Consider the following 24,433-nt stretch of genomic DNA (forward strand, 5'->3'; position numbering starts at 1 on the left):
AAAAGATTACCGGGGTTAAGTGACGTCAATATTACATATTTTTTTAAATGACTAAACATGTGAAATCGTTAAGTCTAGAGAAAAGACAAGGAAACTGTAATAAGTGGAAATAATTTTAGCTTTTCAGTGACCTGTAAGTAATCTTATGCATATTCCTTAGGATCTAAAGGGTTTTTGGTGCTCTAGGCCTGTCTCGCATAGGCTAAGCTTAATAAGGAGTCAGAAGAAAAGTTTTTTAGTTATTAAAAAGGTTGGTTCTTAGGACGGCAGCTATCACATTGTTGAGCTAGTCAAATAATACCATATCAAACAGGCCTAGTTTCTAAACCATCCTATAATTCTTAGTTGAAAAAAAATTAGAATGATTAGGCCAATACCTATAGCCTATTATATAGTCTATATTTGTCGAAATTGCTATTTAAACTGGATTTTTAAGGTAAAATTTTACTTTGGTAAAATTCTAGTTAATTGACTTTTTGCTATCTCAGAAAGGGTTTAGGTTAGGAAAATGAAACTTTCTAGGATGAATCTATAGACCAAAGTATGTCCCAGGAAGGTATTTTGAAGCAACTACCTCCACTCCTTCTCCCTCTAGAGGGCCCTGACCTTTGATGACCTTTAAAAATATGTGTGTTACAAAAGTGAAACCTTGCAAAATATATCTTCTGCTTAATTGAAGTATAACAAAATTGTTTTCAGCTTCATAACTTTGCTCAAGTCCATTTTATAAGGTTTTAAAGATATGCAAATACATTTCCTAAATTTTGAAAAAAACATTGATATGGCTCAAAATTCTACTCAAATAACAGGAATTACACTTTCAGAACTAAAGGCAGAGAAAAAGCAACTAGTAACTGAAAATTAAAGTAAAATGTTGTTTTGTCAAAATTTCAATAGGTATAGACCTGTCATGTAGGCAAATTTCAAGGCCCTCTAGAGGGAGAAGGAGTGGAGGTGGGTACTTCAAAATACCTTCCTGGGACATACTTTAGCCTGTAGACCCATCCCTGAAAGTTTCATTTTCCTAACCTAAACCATTTCTGATATAGCAAGAAGTCAATTAACTAGAATTTTACCTTTTACTTTAGCTACTTTTGGCTATCTTTGAAAGAGGTTAGGTTAGGAAAATGAAACTTTCAGGGATGTGTCTACAGGCTAAAGTATGTCCCAGGAAGGTATATTGAAGTACCTTCCTCCACTTCTTTTCCCTCTAGAGGGTCCTGAAATTTTTGGGTGCCTTAATTTTTGGTTATCAGTTTCTTTTTCTCTGGCTTAGTTCTGAAAAGACAATTCCTGTATATTGAGCAGCACTTCTGGCCATAACACTGGGTTTTTCTAATTTTAGAAATAATCTTTTATGCCACCTCCATATAGGTTAAATATGTGGCTGATATTATTTATTCTCCATGGATTTTTGCTTTGTTTTATTTTGTTGATATCACTTGCTTTCTTGTAAAAATATAGGCTATTTTTTTTTAATCAAGCTTCTTCTTTTGTGAAAAAAATTTGAACTGTTTTTCTTTTTACATGTTGTATAAAATGTAAAAGAAAGCCTGGTCCTTCATTTCATAGATTCAACTAAAAGTCTTTGAGGCATCTTATATCAAAATACATCTGACACATTTTAATGTTTTTTTTTTCTAGATGACATAGGACACCATTAAAGTTTGCATTTGCTTTGCTAAAAATTGTATTAAAAATTGCCAAGTTTAGAGAGTTATGTTAATATTCTTCTTGCTGATCAGTATAATTGTTTTAAAATTCCTTCTGTTTAAAGCATTTTAGAGAGATTCTAAGCCAACCATGGGTATATTCTCTCACAAATGATTTTGCTCAAATGAGCTGGTGGAAAACAAATAAAAATATATAGTTTATCTTTTTTTTATTATTTCAAGACTAGAATATCACAAAAGTAAGCATTTATATTGCTGATTGTATCTAAAGTAAATACAATCCCTGATGGAGTTTTGTTGATACTTGTCTTAAAATTTATTTATCTCAATAAAATATATATTGTTTATGGGACAGCAGTGAAAATGGGAGCAAATATGACTTGAGTTGTTTTTTTTTCAATATTTTCTTTTTCCAAATAATTTTTGTTCTCTGGTGACATTTGTGTTCCTTCCTAAGTGGCTGGCACTCTAGGTTGAGAGTCCTTTATCCAAAGGGCACAGGTTTAATTCCTGGCATTAGCAGTTTATTTGGTTTGGGAAAAAGGTCAGTGATGTGACTGTAAGTTCAGCTAGAATTGGCCCAACCTAAAAAGGTTACCTAGAGAAATCTGGGGTCAGTAAGCAGGAAGAGCTTGCAAAAGCATAGGATGATTGGCCCTTAGCCGCCTATTGCACTTCCTGGCTAAAGGACCACCTGGTCCTTTACTGGGCTTCTGACTTAGCCATAGAAGCTTTCTTTTAAACCCATTAAATATAAGTACAAAGGAAGAAATGCCAGTAAGGTGGCCCTTCCTTTTCAATGAATTGTTGATGTATAGACAAGAGTGTAGGTCATAAGAGGTGGCTGATGAATCTTTTGCAAGGTTTAAAAATTTAGGGCAAGTGCTCAAGTTGGCAACTGAGCACAAAAGTAAAATTTTGTGAATGGTTTTTCTTTGTGAGTGTTGTATTTATGTAATGTCAATCATTTTAAAGTTAATTTTCATTGTTTTGTTTTAATTGCCATGGCCCTAGGACTCTAGTATATTAAAACCTACTTATGTCCATCCGTTTTCTTTCAAACAGAGAGGATTTCAATGTTTCCTAGATTCAATAAATTTATATGCAATTTTGAGACCAGGGTTACAAAGTAGGTCAAAACTTGCGAATTGAACTGTGGTATGACTAATTAATTTGTTAGAAATGTATATCAATTTAAAGATAAAAAAAATAATGTAGAAAACAAACAAGACAAATAAATAAAAGTATCCCTTTACAACCATTTAATGAAGTGTCACAAATGTAGATCACCTCTAAGATAGAAATGAACAAAGCTTCAATTATGAATCTGTTTTCTTTAAACAGACTGAAGGGGCAAACCTCCAAGCTATGACAAATTCAATCTCACTTTTGGTCTCTTTCCTTTTCAATGGGAACTTCCTTGGATTTTTTTCAACCAATTAAAAACGGTAGGGACAGGATCAAATATAAGTGACCTTCCACTTAGCCTACACACCCAGGGGAAAATCATGCAGCTATACTAATAATTGGTAAATTTTTTCTTGCTCATATTTTTGACTTACAAATAAAGTGAACATACCCCTTGATGCCTTTTTTATGTTCTTTACAAACATAATAAGTGCTTCAATTGCAAGTTCAAATTTAAGCACTTCTTGAGCTCTTGAAAATGACCAAAATATACCCAAATAATTTTTGGGGAAAAAAAGTTTAAAACATTGGTCTCAAACTTACTGTTTCATTATTAATCCATTTTTTAAATGTTATATAATCTATGAGCACTGATTTTCCACAATTAAGTTGGATTAATAAATTTTACAATATTATGCTGTTTTCTTCTTCTTTGATGCCAAATTTTCAACTAAAGTATGTGTTTTTGGTCATTTTTGACAAAATAATGTATGTTTTTCACTGCCAAAATTTGTTATGTCAGGTAAGGTCAAAAAATGCTTAAATTTGAATCAGTAATATAAGCAATTATTATATTTGTAAAGAACATACAAAAAGGCATCAAGTGGTATACTCACTTTATTTGTAAGTCAAAATATCAACAACAAAAAATTTACCCCTAACATGCTTAATTTCCAAATATATAGCCCAGATTATATATTTCCAGTGTTTTCTACCACCTTTTACTTGTTTTTCCAGTTCTTGTTTTGCCACAGTTGCTTCAATTAACAGGTACTAGGGTTGAGGGATAGATTGGCAGAATCAATAGAAAATATGTAATTTCAGCTATAGATTTCCATATTAGGAGGGTTGGGGCTAAAGTAGAGCAGGGCTGCATGTTGAATGTGTTGCTTATAATTATTATGTAAATTATGAAAAATCACCTTTTTTAACAGGTTTTCTTCTATAGGCCTACAGGTCCTTCTCTTGACTTATACCACATCTAGCATTATATACCCAGAAAAGAATAGGTAGCAAAAAGCTATATATACATAAGCACATGCTATTTAACAATGACTTCTCTAGTAATTAACTATGACCACTTAGTGATAATGACAAGAAATGAGTAACAGAAGAAATGAAATTTAGTCTAAATGGCAATCAGGAATTGGATATAGGCTCAAGGGGGCCAAAACAGGGCTATATAATTGGAGTTACAAAGAAGGTGGTGATTTTTTGGTGAAATAAGCACTTCCCTGGCTAATTTAGGACTTTAAATTGATTAGCCTACTGAAATTTTCCTGGCAATTGAAATATTTTTCCCTGTTCAGAATAATGTAGGCTATTTTACATGTGAAAAAATTTATTTTCGGAGCTATCCATAGCGTTTCAAGCGACACGTCGCCAGATAAGTATTTGTTGTTTATCTTTTATTTTTTCCAGGTTATTTTCCAGGTTAGACCTGGATGAGTGGAAATGCAATTGGACAAGCAAAAGAACGCGGGGCAGGGCTTCTACTTCCGAATCTTAAAATTCGGGGAGTTTTCGGGGAAAAGTCTTCAAGACTCGGGGAATTTGGGGGGAAGGTTCAGAATGGAATTTCGTTGCGAAAATTTTGGAGCCAAAATTTGTTTTAGCTTTGTTTTCAGGCTTAAGTAGGGCTTGGATCCGCGCAATAAATGAAGACTTTTAAAGAATAGGTTTTAGAGGCAGAGCACGGGATTGGAACCCATAGCTAAAAACGATTATTGCTGATATTGCGGCAAAAGCCTCAAAATTGTTTTAAAGTTAAAAAAAAGAGGCTGAATTACGCTTTGGAACTTTATTGCTTTAGGTTTTATATTATCTTTGCTGCTTTATTCTCTTAGCCCGAAAGCGAGACTATAATGTCACTTTCTTTCAGAAAGACGAAAAAAAACAAAGTATAGAAAGGCGATTATCGCGTACAGAGCAATAACATGTGCAATGATTTCTCCAAATTAATGAATATTCTTCAGCAAGCAAACATGAACTTACACCGGGAATTTAATAAAAAAATATCACTTGAAAGCAAGGAGCAGCATTAAAATTAAAACGAATAGAAACGATAACATAACAAGGCGGATTGCCTTCTTTAAACACCCGACTATTCACGCAGGAGTTTTTTTTTAGTATTTAAGATTCTCATTGTTCTATCTAAACGACAATTGTGTCTCAGGAGTCGTTCTTACAGAATCGGGACTAAATTCAACTTAAGCGTAAAGAAAGAGGGAGCAATCCCCGTCATACATGTAATATTTTAATTTTGTCCTTAGGTATACTATCAGACGATTAAAACTTTTATCTTATTTTTATTTTATTTAATTTTTTCGTAATGCTTTTTTTTTTAATGCCAGGAATTTCGGCTGCAAGTTCCTCTACAGAAATTCTACGGAAAAATTCCTCATCTCCCTGGAAAGATCATCTAGATAATTCAATCCCGTTAAAACTTTATCCCAGACAATTACCCTTAAAGTTTCCACGCGCAAGATTGGGTCTACAAAGAGAAACTTAAAACAAATAAAAATATTTTTTAGGAGTTTCGGCAAATACCCGAGTGTGAAATATCCCCTCAAAATTTTATCCCCCGGAAATCTCCTTCCGAATGGAAAGTTTTCCCTGCGGAAAATCTTCCAGCAGAAAATTCAGTCCTTTAGCCTACCCAAAAAAGAATGCATACTTCCAAATAACAAATATTACGCATAAACATTGAACAAATTTTGTATTTTCAAGATCTTTCTCCAGGGGCTGTGGGAGGTAAAATTAACTCCAAAGGCAAAGTTATTGGGTCTCTCAACTATGCTGAACAGAATGGCTAAGGCATCTCTAAATTTTTGATCAAACGATTTTTGGGTGAAAAGGTCGTGGAAGGGGGAATAGTTGCCATTCACATGGAAAAAATACATCTACTGGAAATGTCCACATTGTTGCAGATAGGAGCTTTAACATTCTACAGTTGCGTTCTCTGATATGCTGAATCTGATGGTGTGATTTTCGTTAAGGTTCTTTGAGACTTTTAGGGAGTATTTCCCCCTTATTACAAAAATCAAGCAAATTTTCTCAGGCGTGTAGTCTTTGGAGAGTAACATTGAACTTAGTAAATTTCATATATTTTACTACCAGCATAATAAGCCATTACTTTTGATATATCTGTTGCTTTTTAGAGTTTCGGTTACTATTGAACCGCGTTGCTCCTTACTTACAGTTTGTTACCATGAACCGTTTGATGACTACATATTTACATAGAACATTAAATGCTGAATAGAGATAAAATCATCATAAGTAAAGTAATGAAAATCACTTCAAAGTATTTTATTTTTAGTGGGCCAAAACCAAAATAGGAATGAACGATTAAAAAAACGATAAACAACTAGACAAATTAGAAGAGTGAGGTAAAATTGGCTTACTATTAAATTAGAAGTCTACAGATAATTGTAGCTGCTTCTTTGGCAGTCGCATTAGCCTTAACACATGGCAAAATTTTTGTCATTTCTATATTCACAAGAAGAGAGAAGAAATCCGCAACCAATCGTTTCATTCCCATTTTGGTTTACAAAATGGATGCCACTGAAATTGTTGACAAAGAGCTTCGTCTTTCCGTTTTCATGTCACTGAGAGCACTAAATTAGCGTTCTGCCGTCACATTTGAGAATGGTAGTGAATACATGTATTCCAAAATTTTCCTTAGATTTTAGAACATTGAGTTTCCGCAAGGGTAGGTATGTTTGGAAATAACTTTCTATCAGTCTTCAACAGTCACCGTGTCAATGTCAATATCTTTAAAAAAAACTGTGTTTTGTTCGCGCCACTCCATCTCAATTAAAACCTTATTCCATGACAGCAATCAACATGATCTCAGAAAATCAGCTGGACTGCCAGGATTCAAATTTCAAGCATTGTTAGGCTCGAGCATTCTTGTATACTCGTAGACATCAGAATCAAGAGAAAAGCTGGTTTGTGTTAGAAGTATTTCCTCGTTCCTCTTTGTAAAATTTCTTAGCTATAACGTAGAGCTTCTTCCAGCTGTGAGATATCTAGATATGAACTCACTAGGGAGGCTTGTTCGTCATGTGCTGAATATCCTAGGTAAACCATCTGGACTTCTAAATATTGGGTCTCGTCTGTTTAGTGAAGAAAGAGTATATTTGTACAGTTTCGGATGTAGGCTTCGTGCATGAGGTTTATGGCAAGCGTTGCAATAAGCTTTACCGTTTTTGACTTCAGTCTATGGGAAATAGATGATTATGACTGAAACAGAATATTAAAATCGTTCATTAGCCCAATAGCATAGTCAATGAACATTATAAGTACCTTCATAAAAGGGATTTTGAGCACGCTGAGGACAAGTTCGTTTGTATGAGTAGGGTCGTCAAAGTTATAGCTAATGAAAAACAAAGATTCCACTGCTCAAGTATTCTTTGTACGCAAGTGTGGAGGGACAGCCTAGGAGTTTGACCAGGGGCTAAAATTTTGTGGATTGGAGTATTTGAAAGAACTTGGAATTCTTTAAAAACTGTAATATGTTTCGCGCTCATTGAAAAGTGATTGTATACCTGGCGACATAAGTCTTCAAGAGTTTTTGGCAGCTTTCTACAAGCATATGACACACACAGATGGATGGAGCGGCAACTACATTTAGCAACTACAACTGACGGGTAATTGTCACTGATCGGTTTTTCCACAGAATTGTTACTGTGGCAAAACAGCTGTACTATCAGAACACTCAACAAAATCAAGAACATCAACTTCAGTATCAAGGATGTCACTGCAGAGTGAAACACAGATAACCAACTGCTTGGTTGTGCCCACATCTGTTGTCTAATCCATTATCATGGAAAATATCATTTTCTTCAACTAGTTCAATAATCTTTTCTTAAAATAGGGTCCAAAGCTTTCTCTCACTATGCTATCGACTATCTGTTTTCCTAGTCTAACTTTATTCAAAATGTTTCGACGGGGCGAACTTTGCAGGAACGGGCCGAGGGAGTCAGTAAGTGAGAACAGAAGGCTATGTTTACCTAGAATCGAAGTAATTCTAGCTACAGTTTCGAGAACCGACGCTGCATTGTCAACGCTTGTGAAGTTACTAATTATACATTCATTATTCTTCGGAATAGCTGCATTTTTCTTGTGAATTTTCGACATAGCATGCTTTGCCAAATCATTCTTTCCTTTTGTGTAGCTCGGTTCAGCGTCGTACCATAAGCAAATTGCCGAATCACCACTTATTTTCTTTGTGGGCCAGCCTTTGAATATGTCTTCAGTTTCCCAGGATTTTAAGTATTTCTGAAAATATTCGTCACTTATCCCAAAATATTTTTTCTTTTTCGAACTGCTAGACACGAGAGAGCCATTTGCAAGCGAGGAGTCACTGTCATCGTTTAAAAAATTTCTAGCTCATCATAATTGCCCTTCATGGAAATTATATCTGACTGAGAGTTGCATCTTGTTTTAGATAAGGATATAGCTTTGCCTTCATCTGGATCTGAAAGATCGCTATCCGAAACAAAATCATCCGCGTGAAAATTTCCCATTTTAGTGAATACAGCCAGATACTTTCAGCCTGGAATCAAAACAGATAACAAACAAATAAATGAAATAATATTATATTTTTTTATTGTGAGCACATTTGAACTGTAAATACCAGTAGCAATTTTTCATTAACTCATTAATCTCAGTAATTCATTAATAATAGTTAAAACAAAAACAAATATTGTTTGTGGTTTCTAGATAGGCAAGTTAAATAAACCAAATTCAACCTATCAGTAAGGGACAAAAAACAGGAACAAAAAACAAAAAACAGATTTAAACTTGAATTAAAAGGGAATTTTTACGACAATTGATACATTATTGTTTTTTCATGCTGATTCTAAGGTTCTAGGTGTTTATCACCCCCGAAGAATCCCCCTGCGGAAAAAACCGGAGAATTCTCCCGCCAAAAAATACCCCTCTCGGAAAATACCCCCCGCGGAAAATACCCCTCACCTCCGGAAAATACCCACCCCCCTATGGAAAATACCCCCTGGGAACACATATTTTTGTTGTTGTTTGTTTTTACTATGTTTTCCTTTCTTTTGGTTACCTCATAATTACTATATAGACACCGATTAACTTTCACCCCCTCCCACCACCCCTGCGACAATCCAAGTTCCAAATATAGTACTTATTGCAGTCTCATAACGGGACTCTCATTAAAAAAAATGAGACTCTCATTTTTGTATCAGCCCACATAATGCCTTGACAAGATAGCTACAGGCTACAAATCATATAAAAGTTACTTGTTCTTGTAAAAGTTACATTATTTGGCATTATTAACCAACGGTTCGTGATAAAAGAGTCAGAAATAAATTTAAAACTTCACGAGAGAACAATATGAGCCTACTAACCAAATTTGTTCTTTAAGCTCTAATGCAACTTTTTATGAATAATACTTTTGGGGCCATTTCCGGTTAAATCCCTTATTCCCCAACCTTGTAAATTGTCTATAGCTAAATTTTGTTTCATTAGGAGCGGTCAGGGGGAGGGGGTGGTGAAATTCTTACGGTAAGAGGATTTTATTTAGGGATAGCTCTTAAAAAGAAATACAATTATATCACATTTTCTTTAAATTCTTTTGTCTCTATCTTAAGATTTGCCTTCATATAGGATTACTAATTGTTCAAACATTAGAAGTTGTAAATGTAGGTCTAGATGTTTAAACAAGTTTACTAGGCTATCCCTGGTTTGAAGAGAATATATTTTCCTTCGCCTAACTAGCAGCTTTGCAAGACTGTAAAAAGATTCTGAAACTGCAGTTTAAAATATTACGCCAACTGAAAATATTACACAGGAAAAGGGGCCAGAATAATAACTGTGAGGGAAGTGGAAGGTGAATACAATTGATGATAAAAGGTGGTATGACAAATACAATCACAGGTAAAAAAGAAAAGAACTTAGTTTTTACACACCGAGCGGAAAAAATTAAACTGCAAAAATTCATGACAAAAAGATCAATTCCTTCAATGTATCGTACTTTCAATCATTTGGTATTAAACATTAGTACAGTTATGTCCAAAATCAAAAATAACAAAAGAAAACAAAATTTAAACTTACTATTTGGCTTTCATAACAATTCTCCTTCTTTTGAAATTCAATTTCAAAACCCAAAACCCAAAATCCAATTGATCGTTCCGTTAAACAACTTTAAGCATAATCTTGGCTAATCTTGTCAAGATTGTCTTGATCACGAATGATCTAAATATAAGAATATTATAGCATTTGGAATACTGCATTCGAAATGGTTTAATGTAAATTTTGGAAAATTATACTTTTGTGAACATATGAAGAACGGTCTGTACTTAAATTATATCGGTCTGGTTTCTATGCAAAGTAACTTAGGGGACGAAAATTAACGAACAAGAGAGTATACAAGAGTGCCATAATAAAAATTATGGCTTGTAGTGTAATATTTGCTTGGGATAGTCACTAGGGGTGACACCGTGATGGGGTGATTCCCGAGGAAATTTTGGGAATTTGGGGAACCAAATTGTTTTTCGGGAAGACATATAGATTTTCAGGGGAAATCCCCGAAAATTCAGGGATAGTGGAAGCCCTGCGTGTTACAACGCAGCACTGCCTGCAAGTTTGAAGAGCAGGCGGGAGAAATTGCCAAAAAGACTGAAACATTCCCACAGACAAAAGTTATATAACATAAACCTTTTGTAACAAATTTTGGGGATAAATTCTGCGAATATTGTGATAAAAAAGGGTAGACTTGAAAAATAACCTTTTGTCTGGGGTCAAAATTTTCGGGATAAATATAAATAAAGCCCAGTTCTGGAGTCACACACATAACAAAATTCTTTGGTTATATGTGTAGATAAAACATGTACTGTTCATAATTCCCAGGCAATGTCTTTCAGAGAAGATCGCACTGATGTTGCTGCTTTGGAAAGTTTTTTTCTTATTAGCCCTTTCCGTAAAAAATCTATAATCTGCAGGCATTGAAGGCATCCAAGAAGTATCGCCTTCCCTAATCAAATCAGAAAGAGCTAGATTCTCAATCAGATACCAGATTTCTCATATTGTAAATAACCTTAATTTAGCAGAAATGTCCCCAATTTTCAAGAGCCTATTTTCTTTGAAAAAACATATTTCAAAAATAGTTCTTTGTCTGGATGTTGGGATTGATAAATAATAGATTTTAATAGGAATTTTGTTGTGGTCTTCCCGCGCTGGGGTGACCTCTTCTACTATCTCCCACCTTGTATTGTTTTTTTTTGTGTTATTTCGACATTTTTTATCTCTGTTTTATGGCCGACACATCGAGCCCTGCTCCCCGTCACCCAGTTAAAAAAAATTATTATGTAATTTGGTCAATAAAAGATCTTGTCTTGTCTGTTGAAATTTTAAAAAGCATGTGATAAAGCAAAGTCAGGAATCAGATGAATGCCTAATTGCTCAGTTATTCATATGCTAAGATCTGTAAATTGCTTTTATTTACTTCACCACAGTTCAAGGGTAGCAAATAAATTGATACTTGTCTTCTCTAAGATCAGTTGAAGGTAGTTGCGGTTTTTTCCTACATTGTCTGTGATTTTACGAATGTTTTTATACTTTTTTCAATTTAAATTGCGCTTTCCCTACAACCGCATGGTGTGAAAACTGGTGATAAAACAGACCAGGGGTGGTACCGTTGAAAACAAGAGCTAAGAGCTCATATGGCACTTGTGACGAGGTCAGAAGAACCAAGAGCCAAGAACTCATATGGTGTGAGCTCTGGCAAAATTCTAAGAATCAATAGATTGCTTTAAAAGGAAAATCAGAAGCTTAATGCCGGTCGGGATTTAAAATAAGAGCTCTGAGACACGATATCCTTCCAAATATCAAATTTCATTAAGATCCGATCACTCCTTCGTAAGTAAAAACACCTTATTTTTTCTAATTTTTCAGAATTAACCATCCCCCCAACTCCCCCAAAGAGAGCGGATCCGTTCCGGTTATGTCAATCACGTATCTAGGACTTTTGATTATTTTTCCCACCAAGTTTAATCCGGATCCCTCCACTCTAAGCGTTTTCCAAGATTTTAGGTCCCCCCCAACTCCCCACAATGTCACCGGATCCGGTCGGGATATAAAACAAGAGCTCTGAAACACGATATCCTTCCAAACATCAAATTTTATGAAGATCCTATCACTCCTTCGTGAGTTAAAAAACCTTATTTTTCTATTTTTTCAGATTTACCCCCCCCCCAACTCCCCCATAGAGAGCGGATCCGTTCCGGTTATGTCAATCATGTGTCTAGGACTTTTGATTATTTTTCCCACCAAGTTTCATCCCGATCCCTCCACTCTAAGCGTTTTCCAAGATTTTAGGTCCACCCCAAAAAAAATCCCCGCAATGTCACCGGATCTAGTCGAGATCCCCCCCCAAGATGGTCGAATCGGGGAAATGATAATTTCTAATTTAATCTGGTCTGGTTCCTGATACGACTCCCAAATTTCATCGTCCTAGCTTACCTAGAAGTGCCTAAAGTAGCAAAACCGGGACAGACGGACCGACAGACAGACCGACAGAAACTGCGATCGCTGTATGTCACTTGGTAGATACCAAGTGCCATAAAAACACAACCATTTCTTTTCAGTCGTCTTCAAAAATTTGAGTCGACAAAATTTTTGCTCGAACTGCCACTTTTTCACTGACTCATTTTGTTTTAGTACTAAAAGGGTGGATGAAAATAAATGACTGCGTTCAATATGAAAGAGGATTGGTCTCAGTCAGTAAAAAAAAAATGTTAGTACTTTTTTCACTCAATAAAATTCATTGGCCCTTCAACAAACTTTTGGCTCTGACACCTATGAGAAAAATATTACGGTACATTTCTCATATCTGTTTCTGCATCAACCCTCAAACCTCTATTGTTATTATTCTGAAACAGGATTCGGTCTTGTATTTTGTTACTTGCACATGACACACCTGGTCTTCAGACCAGAGCACCCTAAATAACTAAGTTTAGGTTTGAATTATAAAAGTTACAATGAGGCAGAGGACCGCTGTTGGGCAATGTAGTATGTCATCTATGTTTTACTAAATTCATGCCCATTTTCTAGAATATAAAATTGCTTAATCTGCGTTTTAAAAGCATTGGTTCTTCAATGTCTTAAATATGATTTAAGAAATACCTTGGTTTTGCATTAATAAGTTTGCAATGCCACAGCTAGTTAATGTTGTTAAAGTTACGAGTTCAATTCACCGTTTTCCTGATTGATCTGCATCCTGCTGGCCCACGAGAGGGGAAAGGTTACTTGTAAGGTGTTTACATGTTATGGATTCAGTTAATAACGAGTTTATATTTAAATTCCATTGAAATCACGTTTAAGTTGTGGCCAGTGTTACCATCTAGTAAATAAAAGTAAGCTATTTGGTTACGCCACCAAAAGGCCTATAAAGTTCTGCAACCGAACACCCGCTTTTTTAAGCTTTTGGAGCGAATCTTTAGATTTTGAGAACACCGTTTCAGCATCCCTGTCGGGGTACTCGACAATATATTTCAAATCGAGCTCAGTTTCAAGGGTTTTGCTACAGTAAAGAACACGTATGGCTAGCAGCTTCGCTATCAAAACACTAATGGTTTCATCTGTGCTGATAAAAAAAGGTGTCATCTTCACACTTTTCACTTGAACATCTATATAAGAAGTTGACAAGCCCAAAAAATACGTCAACTACAGTTTTTTCTCATATTATGAAGAAAGAATTGCTTCGTAATGTGTTTCCTTCTCAGTAACTGCAATTCCAAGCCTATACCCAAAAAACAGTTATCTGATGGTTTTCAAAGTCGCTTCTGGTTTAACTACCTCGCCCCATCTTTCCTGGAAGTAGTGCTTCGTAATGTGTTTCCTTCTCAGTAACTACAATTCCCGGCCTATACCCAAAAAAATTGTTATCTGTTGGTTTTCAAAGTCGCTTCTGGTTTAACTACCTCGCCCCATCTTTCCTTAAAGTAGTGTCATATCTCAAGGTTATTGAGGAGGGGGGAGGTAAAAAATGTAACTTCCAAGTTCTTGGGGAGAGGGCGAATTTGCCGTATTTATTTTTTCACTGAATACACAAAATATTTTTTTCAATAAAAGTACTCTTCAAAAAGATTTTCTTTCAAGTCCAAAGGTGTCAAAAATATAAAGGAGATATCTTGTTCTCAAGTTTACGTCATTAATACATGGATTTAACCTTTTCTATAAACGAAATTTGACTCATTTTGATTTTTTTTTATAATTTTTGTATTTAGCCTATTTCTCAATAGCAGGTGTTTATAATGCGAAATCAATAACAGCAAACTTTTGCTTATGAGCCTTATCATATCTAAGCATTAATTGAGGGGAGGGAGTAGTAAACGGTTAAACTGGAAGGGGTTAAAAAGATTTTACAAAAGACAAATGCCTTGTGTCTCCGGCTTGACCCTTTCTTTTATATTGTGTGTGTTGTACAGAAGTTTAAATAAAAATCTTGAATTTTGAATCTTGACAAATGCCGAAAAAACATTTCATGAATTTACTACAGTAATAATATTATTAATGTAGTGTTTGCATCCAAAAGGACACAAACTTACTCTCACCCAAATAATAAAAATTGAAAAAGTACTGTTTTCACAGAAAGTATTCAAAAAGAAATACTTTCATCAAAAGTATTAAAAGCCATTTGGTATTACCCATGGCAAGCCTGGGCTGTTGGTGGTAGAAATCTTAATTTGGGTCTGGCGATGGATTGGCATCAAACCGGAAATTTGAATTTATGGCAGAGTTTTCTGGTGGTTTGGGAATTATTTTCAAGATAATTTCAATTTTTCCGTAGATTTTCCGTAGATTCTGTAACTGCGTGGTTTTGTCTGTAGACACACATCAAATGCGAAAAAAAAAACTACGGAAAAATCTGTAGAAGCGGAAACACTGATTGCATAAATCCTTACCAGCAATCGTAGTGTCTACCGTAATTACAGCAATGAGAGTTTTGGCGTTAGTCGCTATAGGAGTAGTCACAAGGTAAACGCAAGCCTTAGTAATAACAGAATGTAAGAACAAAACATGTCAAATGATTGTTTTTGGCTCTTCAAGACAATAAAGCAGGCATGTAAGTTGAGAGGAGAATGGTGCCCTACGATTTTTACCCTTCACTATATTTTGAAAATACTCTTTTATTGGTATTTTTATTAAAAATACCTTTTTTTGGCATTTTCACTTAAAAAGTAAAATTATTGTGCCATAGATTAAAAAATAATTCTCCTCCCCCATTGTCATGAATGAATACTCTTGCAGTGAAGAATAAACCAAAATAAATTGCTTGATGGATCTTCAGCTAACCTTAAATTCAGTTTTTACCCGAACTTGTGTGAAAGAATGACGATCAGGTACCTTTAGTTTTTGTTTTTGGTTTTAATCCAATATCTCTTCTTATGATCGATTTTTGGTGGAATTTATTTAGTTCTTCTTGTATTTTGCCAAGAATGGCTTTTTACACAAAATGCTTGTATCTATTATTTTACTTTTTTCTCCCTTGAAATGTCTTGTTTATTGGAATTGTTTCATTCTTTTACGATGAAAAAAAATGCATCTTCATAGTTACTTGACGTTGTATTAGTGCTACAGTAGAAGGTATGTCAATCGCAGTTGGCTTAGAAGTTTTTAAAGCCCCTCTAGTCTTAATTACCCCATTATTTGTAATTGTCGCACTAATTGTAGTATTCATAGTCTCAGGAGTAGTTGTGGCTTGTATAGTAGCAATCGCAGAGAAAAATGCAATATTCATGTCGGTCTTTATAGCAATGGTAGTGACAATTATCCCAGTAGTCGCAGTACTCAAATAAGTGTCATTATTTGTCCAAGTGATTGCATTAGCAGTAGTCATAGCATTAGTAATAGCAACAGTAGACATTGGTGAGCTTAAATGGTCTGTAAAGGATGACTTTGTCTTGCGTATTTTTTCACTAGAAATCAAAATTTGCGGTCTGTTTTATGAGTATAATCCTTTTTGTACGACGAACCTGAAAAGGAGTAAAAAGCGTGTTATTGCGTAAACTATATTTGTCAATCTCCGACTACCATCTTTCCAGTAGCACCCTATCTGTTTGCAAGCAGGGACACAAGGAAGGGGCAACCTCCCCCATACGAAGTTGTTAAGGCTTCTTCCAAAATTATAATATCGAATACTACGAATTTATTTTCGAGAAAAAAGAACTGAAAACTATCCGTCGTTTTCAAATTTCATTACACAGAGGGAATTATTCATACACAGTCATTGTTATAAACGCAAGAATGAAATGTTTCTGTGAAGTGAGAAAAAAACCAGTGGTGGGTAAACCGTTAGCAAGGAGGTTGGGCGGTAACAGTGACAGTGTTGTGGCCCGGGTTGCCATCCCTAGTGATTCATCACTCTTTCTAGTAATTGTTTATATTGCCTAAAGGAAAAACTCACTAAATCAGTGCATAAATAACTGAATTATTAAAGGAAATCACTAAATCAACGAACAAATCAATTAAATCTGGTGATTTCTTTTCCCTCACCGGGGAGCAACCCTGGTTGTGGCTCGTTATGAGAATGCAAAGGTTTGTATCATTTATCAGTGCTCTCCGGAGCGGAATTAAATAAGAAAAACTAGTTTTTATAACTGAAAGTAAGGAGCGACATTAAAATTTAAAAGGAACAGAAATTACTCCGTATATGAAATGGGTTGTTCCCTCCGCAATCCCTCGCTCTTTACGCTAAAGCTTTTAATTGTTTTAAAAAGAAGAATTGTGGCAAAGAATTAAACTTTAGCGTAAAGAGCGAGGGATTGCGGAGGGGACAACCCATTTCATATACGGAGTAATTTCTATTCATTTTAAGTTTTAATGTCGCTCCTTACTTTCAGTTATAAAACTAGTTTTTTTATTTAATTTCTGAACGTTTTTGAATTAATGTATCTTTGATTTTGGCTCTCCGTACATAAATTATTAAAATGAAATTTGCATATTAATGCTTTTTTTGGCTAAATGGCTTTCTCTTAGTTTTGATCAGACACTTTTGAGAAATAAGGGATGGAGAAGGAGGCCTAGTTGCCCTCCAATTTTTCGGTTACTTAAAAAGGCAACTAGAACTTTTAATTTTTAACGAACGTTTTTATTAGTAAAAAATATACGTAACTTAAGAATTAACTTACGTAACAAACTTTTATATTCCTATATTTTTGATTATATATATGAGGGGGTTTGTCCCCTCGTTAATACCTCGCTCTTCACACTAAATCTTAAGTTTTGTCCCAATTCTTTAAGAATGACCCCTGAATCAGAAAGGTCGTAGAATGAATAGTTGAAATTACTAAAAATACTTTAGCATAAAGAGCGAAGTATTTATCTCCTCCTAAATACCTCGCTCTTTGTGCTAAAGTATTTTTAGAACCCCTCATATGCGTAATAATCTCTGTTCGTTTTAAGTTTTAATGCTACTCCTTACTTTCAATTGAAAAAATTTCATGTTTATATTTTCATTGTTTTTTTTATTAGTAATGCTAGAAAATCCTGCAGCCTATTCATTGAATTTCTCTTCCCCCATGAAATATTCCTCCAAGGATACAAACTTTTTACGTAAAGTTTGTATCCTTTACGTTATATGTACCCTGATTAATGTACCCTGATTTACGTTATTATGTACCCTGAAAACGTCGGTACACTTCCCAATAACCATTACTGTATTTAAACATTGATCAAAGTTTGTAACTTGCAGCCCCTCCCCCAGGGACTGTGGGAGAGTAAGCCATCCCCAAAGACATAGTTATTACGGTTTTCGACTATGTGGAACGAAATTGCTATCTCAAAATTTCGATCCGTTGACTTTGGGAAAAAAATGAGCGTGGGAGGGGGCCTAGGTGCCCTCCAACTTTTTTGGTCACTTAAAAATGGCACTAGAACTTTTCGTTTCCGTTAGAATGAGTCCTCTTGCAACACTCTAGGACCACTTGGTCGATACGATGACCCCTGGGAAAAAAAAACAACAAATAAACACGCACCCGTGATCTGTCTTCTGGCAAAAAATACGAAATTTCACATTTTTGTAGATTGGACCTTGAAATTTTTTCTATAGGGTTCTCTGATATGCTGAATGCGAATGTGTGATTTTCGTTAAGATCCTATGACTTTTAGGGGGTGTTTCCCCCTATTTTCCAAAATAAGGCAAATATTCTCAGACTCGTAACTTTTGATGACAAAGACTACATTTGACAACACTTATATATTTAAAATCAGCATAAAAATCCGATTCTTTGATATATATTTTAGCATCGAAGTTCCATTTCTTAGAGTTTCGTTTACTATTGAGCCGGGTCGCTCCTTACTACAGTTCGTTACCACGAACTGTTTGAAAAACTTCAAATTGTATGTCGGTGGCTAATTGTTTGTGCATTTTGTTTCGTTTTACATCTGGCTAGAGAAAGCATGCCATGGTAAGCACAGCTTAGATATACAGTACAGTTATGAAAACTCGATTTATTTTTGGGACACAGTGTGCGGTAGTGATGCTAGCGGCTGGAGACAGGAAACTGGCAGTCTGAATCTAAAACACCGGAGTAATTGGACAAACAAAACAAAATTGTGCTTCCGCCTATGGTGTTGTAGTACGATCTAGGAGGCACCAAGTTCAGAATTCTGTACCAAAAGCTCCTCATGGTCAAAATAGGAGTTTTCATAATTGTATTGTATATCTAAGCTGTGATGGTAAGTTATATTTTATTCATATTGTTAAAGAATGAAGCGTGGTTGTCTATAAGTTTACTATCTGATTCAAAAGAAGGAATAGCAGATGGGATGAATGAGCTTCGGTATTTCTAAGTTTTATCTCTACTTTGTATACCAAGTAGTTACTATTTATCTACAGTTATAATCTGTATTTTGTTTCTCTTACTTGATAGCTTATACTATAATTTCTATAAGGGATTTTTAACTACACTAGTTTAAAGTGTGTCACCAAGTTGTGGGTGGGGTTGACATCTGCAGAGTGAGATACATTGCAACAACGTCTATCTGCTATTTTTCAAAACTTTCGTCATAAAGAGTGTTTCAGGAACACGACTGGCCATACTTACTCTCACCTTACAAGGTTTCTAACACTTCGGGGTGATTCTTCTGACCTATAAACTATTTCTTGTTAATTTGAGAGAAATGAAACTGAAAAAGAAATCCTTTTCAGCTTAGCCAACGGGAGGACCTGGATTTCAAATGATAATATTGAATTCAGCCATTTGAATGTAGTAAACGAAGGGCCGAGGTAGGAAAGCATTTTTTAAGTAAGGAGTACATTTTAAAAGTTACGATGGCTAACTTAAGCTGCCAGAGCCCAGGCGGGCCAACTTGGTGCATCTCGGCATGTGCCTATCATACACTCTCTCTCCTTCATTTTGCTAATTGTTTAAAACAACAGTTGTTAGTATCATTTAGTTTATTCTTGCCGGCTTAAAACAAACTGGACTCGTTGAGTACTAAGAGAGTTGTAAAAATCGTTTCAAATAAAAATTGTTGGCTTTATTTAACTGATTCATGTTGAAATAAACAAGTTTGATCCGCTTTTACCAATAAACAACGAAGTTGAGATATTTTTCTCCTTTTAACCTATAGCTCAAAACAAAGATTTTGGCTTCATAAAAATATTCTTTCTCTTTTCAACCCCTAGTTCTTTTCCACTCGTGACTTTAAAAAATGGTTCTATCAAAAAAGTTTCCCAGCATTAATTTTAGTTAAATCTCTTAAACATTTTAATAGATTTAAATGGATGGCGTATATCTTGTATTAAGGGAGCAATATCGGATTTTCTGCTTTTGAAAAGGCCCTTCCTATTTCTACTACCTTAGTCCGGTTTTAGTCATTAACGAACACGACAAAAATTTTCTTCCTTTAGATTTTTAGGGATTTTGGCAAAATCTACACGAAATAACACCACTATCGTTTTCATAAGAAGTTGGAATCTATTTATGCAATATACTGTATGTATAAACTTTGGAATTGTTTTGTAACTATGTTGTATTTAGTTCGAAAATATGGTATTACACCTTTCTAGCTTCCTAGTAGATTTTTCGCGGTGATGTTGTTATATAAAAATATATCTAAAAAAATAATTCCTGAACGATATAATCACTAATTATTTAATTAGTGTTTTTTTGATTATATTGGCGATATCACAACGAGACCACTTAGTCCAGGACTTTTAGGGTTTGACCCGAAAAAAATTGCAATATAGACGAAAATGGTACCAAAATGATCAGAAGAAAATCTGTACAACATACTAAAAGTCCCCATAAACCCGAGTGGGGTGAGTACCCAAAAAACAGGGGAAAAGAGGGAAATGCGGGGGAAATTGGGAAAACTGCCGAACATGCCCAGAAAATAGTTCAAAGCGAGTTTTCTGGGGCTTTCCCATACGCTGATCATAAAACTGACATCTAAAATTCAATAAAGAATAAAAGAACAACTGGAAGGGGGGAAAACAGGGTGAAGAGGGGAAAAGATTTAAAATACAGGGTAGGGGTAGAAAGCACTTTGAAATATGTTTTCTGGGGTCTTTCTATCTGCTGATCCCGAAACTGACATCTAAAATGAAATAAATAACATGAGCCCCACCATAACGGGGGAAAAGGGGGAAAGAGGGGAAGAAAAGGGACAATTGAAGTCAGGGGTAGAAACAAGTTTGAAATATGTTTTCTGGGGTTTTCCTTTCTGCTGATCACGAAACTGACACCTAAAATGAAGGAAAGAAAACGAGAACCATTAAAACCGAGAAAAAATGGAGAAAATAACGGAAAAGGGGAGGGGAGGCCCGACTCCTGAGCCAGCTGCTAATGGCTAATAAGTAGGTCTATGGACAAAATAACTCGCTTAAGTAAAAAAAATTACTATCTTGAATCACAGACATTTCTTACAACCATTTGAATTACTAAACATAAAGAAAACAACCGCTTGGCAGTGATCACAGCATGAAACTTCAGCTATTATAGGCAAAAATTGCACTTTCGAGGGCAATATCTTTGAATAAAAAACTAAAAAAAAGAACTTCTGTAACTATAGGTAAAATCTGCACTTTTTAAAGCTTTACTTGACTTGAAAAAACACAGCCTTGATATCACTGGTCGAGCTCCTCGTCTTCGACGATCTCATTGTCCCTGTTCAAACAGTTGATATCCTGACATTCTCCGCACGCGAACGTCACGCTAAATCCATTTTTCTTGCAGCTGCATCGCGAGTTCTCGCAGCCTGTCGTACAGTTGCATCTCACAACACTCAAAAGAGTCTGAGGGCAACAAATCAGTCATCACAGGTGAGTATTTATGGTCTCTGAGGACCCAACCTTAGTCAGCCGGGTCGAGGTCAGCTGTTTCCCCTTTCCAACGGGATACCTGGAGGCGCACTCGCTTGGAGTGGAATGAAGCTGCAGCTTCGGTTGGCGGAAGCCTTTCAGGCTTAACAAACGTCGTAGTATTAGACGAAAAAACTTTTTCCAAGAAAATTCGATGTCGCAGCTTAGTGAGATCTTCGCTTGGTCGTGCTTTATACAAGCTGAGAAGAAGATATTCACCCGTTTTTACAATTTCATCTTTGGATGATGATTCATCCAGAAACACTTCGCATTTTTTTCTGAACACTTCACTCTTCTTCAAAAGAGGTAGCACAGCTTGCTTTCCAAGTCCGAAAACTCGCTAGGTCGTGTCGCATACCAAAAGTGCGTTCCCTACCAGAAGCAGCCTGGATACTTCTCCCATTTTTTTTGCACTTCATTGAGCCACCAGAACCATGTTATCACTTCTTTTGCGTTCGTTGACGATTCGAAGTAAAGTGTTTTTGCATTAGGCAGGAGGTGATACAAGAGTAGAATCAGAAGGTCAGTGTCGTTGCCAAGAACTATTGTTTCAGAGTTTTCTGCTTTCGTTACGGAAGTATTCACGATTAGATAGTCAGCATCGTCCTTCGCATGGACAACTTCAAATCATTTGGCTCTGAGTTTTTCCCTGATGTAGCTTATAATTCGCTGTTTGTTCTGAGAGTTGCTCAAAAACTCTTCCTTATTTTTCTGTAGCTTCTTTCCTAAACTTAAATCGATCACTTGATGCTGGCTTCCCTTACACTGTCGGTTGTGCGTAGCATCTTTCGTGGTTGGACCAGTGCTGTATCCATCGAAGACAACAGTAGGGGAGGTACAGCGTCGAGTAACGAAACTAACATAGCTGTCACAGATTGAATCATAAGTATCACCGATCTTCCGAGGTACTTGCTGAAGCATCCAACCTCCGTCAACTACAGTGACACGATCTGACACGGGCAGGTGGTGAATCGAATCCGTTTTGGCTTCTTTCCATATTGCTTTCGCTAGTGCAGTTTTTATTCAACGATATCGCCTTCGAAAGTGCAAATTTTACCTATAATAGCTGAAGTTCTATACTGTGATCACTGCCAAGTGGTTGTTTTCTTTATGTTTAGTAATTCAAATGGTTGTACAGAATGTCTGTGATTCAAGAAAGTAAGAGTTTGATACTTAAGCGCGTTATTTTGTCCATAGACCTACTTATTAGCCATTAGCAGCTGGCTCAGGAGTCAGGCCTCCCTTTCCCTTTTCCGTTATATCCTCCACTTTTGTTCGGTTTTCATGGTTCTCGTTTTCTTTCCTTCAGTTTAGGTGTCAGTTTCGTGATCAGCAGACAGGAAACCCCCCAAAAACACATTTCAAACTGATTTCTACCCCTGACTTCAATTGTCCCTTTTCTTCCCCTCTGTCCCCCTTTTCCCCGTTATGGTGGGGCTCATGTTTTTTATTTCATTTTAGATGTCAGTTTCGGGATCAGCAGATAGAAAGACCCCAGAAAACATATTTCAAAGTGCTTTCTACCCCTACCCTGCATTTTTAAATTTTTTCCCCTCTTCCCCCCATTTTCCGTAATACTTTTATTCTTTACTGAATTTTAGATGTCAGTTTCGTGATCAGCGTATGGAAAAGCTCTAGAAAACTCACTTTGAACTTATTTTCTGGGCATGTTTGCCAGATTTCCCAATTTCCCCGCATTTACCCCTTTTCCCCTGTTTTTCGGGTGCTCGCCCCACTCGTATTTATGGGGAATTTTAGTATGTTGACATAATTTTTACATAATTTTTTCTGATTATTTTGGTACCATTTTCTTTTGTATTGCAATTTTGTCTGGGTTCGACCCTTTTTTGAGCTACAAGTCCTGGACCAGCTAGGACTTACCTGCCTTTAATTATTTAGTGCCATAATTACATTTTTAATGAATTTTACATTGCGTAAAATATTAAGGTTGGTAAAATTGGATAAAATGGCAAATTGGATAAAAATAGGCTTTTTTGCCCATGATAGCCTGCCCAACTAGCGCCCCATCATTTGCAAAAATTTACAACACCTATTACAACACTTGGTTTTAACTTCCTCTTGCGTTACGTTACGTCGATAATATATCCGGCCTGAACACGCCTATTTTGACCGAAATTTTAGTGGTAGGGGTAATGTCCTAATTTTACCTCCTAACACGGCTGCCCCTCCCAAATCAAGGCTCTGGATCCGTGCCTGGCTGTTTAACTATCTATTGATCCCTCTGGAGTCCCCCTCCACTGTAATTTTTTTATATTAAACAAAAATCTAAATCACATGAAGATTAGGAACGATTAAATAAGAATAGTTATTATAACGGTAGATACAAAAGGGGGGAGGAGCTAGCTTGAAACTACCGCAGTTCATAGATTTTGAAATAAATATTTATGCTGCGGAAACTAGCTTATGTTTTAAAACTAAATATATAATTTGGTGTAATCTTATAGTTCTCTAGAAAAGTTTAACTTTCAGAGGTGCCAATTTGGGAAGGGGGTGGGGGCTAATTTTATCACCCTTTTAGATTTCAATAAACATCTTTTTTTTGTATTTTGACTAACAAAAAAATGCCCCCATGTAGATATAAAAAGTAAATCTTGCCTCACTCCTTTGACTTTTTTTTACAAATTGGTACCATTGTTAGATTTTTTTTCTCTCTCAAATCTTTGTTTTTCTCTCGGAAGAAAATACCCCCCCCCCCCAAAAAAAAAATAACAAATAAGTACATGTTGCACCTCGTATGCTGAATTTTTATAACCCGCTTTTCAGGATATAAGCAATCAATTTCCTTGACTTTTCATAAGCGGACTAAACTAGAGAACACATTGCTTAGCCAAACCCAATAAAAGTTCCTTTTTTGAAAATGCCTACTGGGATTCACGTCAAACCTTACCAATTTGAAGTCTAAGTGTAGAAATCAGTTTAGACCCAGTTACGACTAGAACAGTACAAACTAGAGTTTTATCAAATCCTCCCAAAGGCTTAACAGGCTTCG

General features: G+C 35.7%; 1 long non-coding RNA gene across 1 annotated transcript in view; it reads left to right on the forward strand.

Moving 5' to 3' along the window:
* Window positions 1-26: 26 nt before the first annotated feature.
* Window positions 27-24,433, forward strand: part of LOC136025053 (uncharacterized) — a 68,570-nt gene continuing 44,163 nt past the window's right edge. The window contains exon 1 of the long non-coding RNA XR_010617003.1: window positions 27-133. This is a non-coding gene — a long non-coding RNA (uncharacterized LOC136025053). The remainder of the gene's footprint in view (window positions 134-24,433) is intronic.

This window comes from Artemia franciscana, chromosome 3, assembly GCF_032884065.1.
Source record: "Artemia franciscana chromosome 3, ASM3288406v1, whole genome shotgun sequence".
Classification (NCBI taxonomy): Eukaryota; Metazoa; Arthropoda; class Branchiopoda; order Anostraca; family Artemiidae; genus Artemia; species Artemia franciscana.